Below are 486 nucleotides of genomic sequence, written 5' to 3'. Positions count from 1 at the left end.
TATAATATTAGTCAAATATTGAAGACGTTAAACTTTAAACATCCATGACTTAAACACTTTATCCAGGATCAAAGCCACATAGCTGCACCTGCAAGGTGAATACAGCTGTTAAAAGAAATGCGTACATTAACAGGTTTATGATATGCCCCGTCTAAGACACGAGTGGATCTGACTTTAATTACATTTGACTCGAGTGTTTCGTCAACTTAATGTGTTGCTTAAAATAATACTTCTGCATACAGTATGTGACACTGTGAGTGTTGCACGGCCAGATACGGCTCAGCTGACTCAGATAAGGAGATATATGATACATTATGATATGATATGAATGATAATGGGACACATCGACGTCTGCACTCACAGTGCCGCGGACTGTACGTAATGTTACTTTGATCCGGTTACTTATGTTGTGGCAGATATTTAATTAAGCTTTCTTAACGCTAATGTTATAATAGTCAGATTGCTCTGAAGATGGGAGGTGATATT

At 37.7% G+C, this 486-nt stretch overlaps 1 protein-coding gene across 1 annotated transcript in view; it reads right to left on the bottom strand.

Moving 5' to 3' along the window:
- Positions 1–486, bottom strand: part of LOC104942166 (cytoplasmic dynein 2 heavy chain 1-like) — a gene marked incomplete at both ends in the record, with an annotated part of 29572 nt that overhangs the window by 16371 nt on the left and 12715 nt on the right. The gene's annotated exons all lie outside the window — the stretch shown is intronic.

Source organism: Notothenia coriiceps, unplaced genomic scaffold, assembly GCF_000735185.1.
Source record: "Notothenia coriiceps isolate Sejong01 unplaced genomic scaffold, NC01 NC01_scaffold00004243, whole genome shotgun sequence".
Taxonomy (NCBI): Eukaryota; Metazoa; Chordata; class Actinopteri; order Perciformes; family Nototheniidae; genus Notothenia; species Notothenia coriiceps.
Note: the sequence above shows the minus strand (reverse complement) of the source record. Positions and strands in the feature narration are given on the sequence as shown.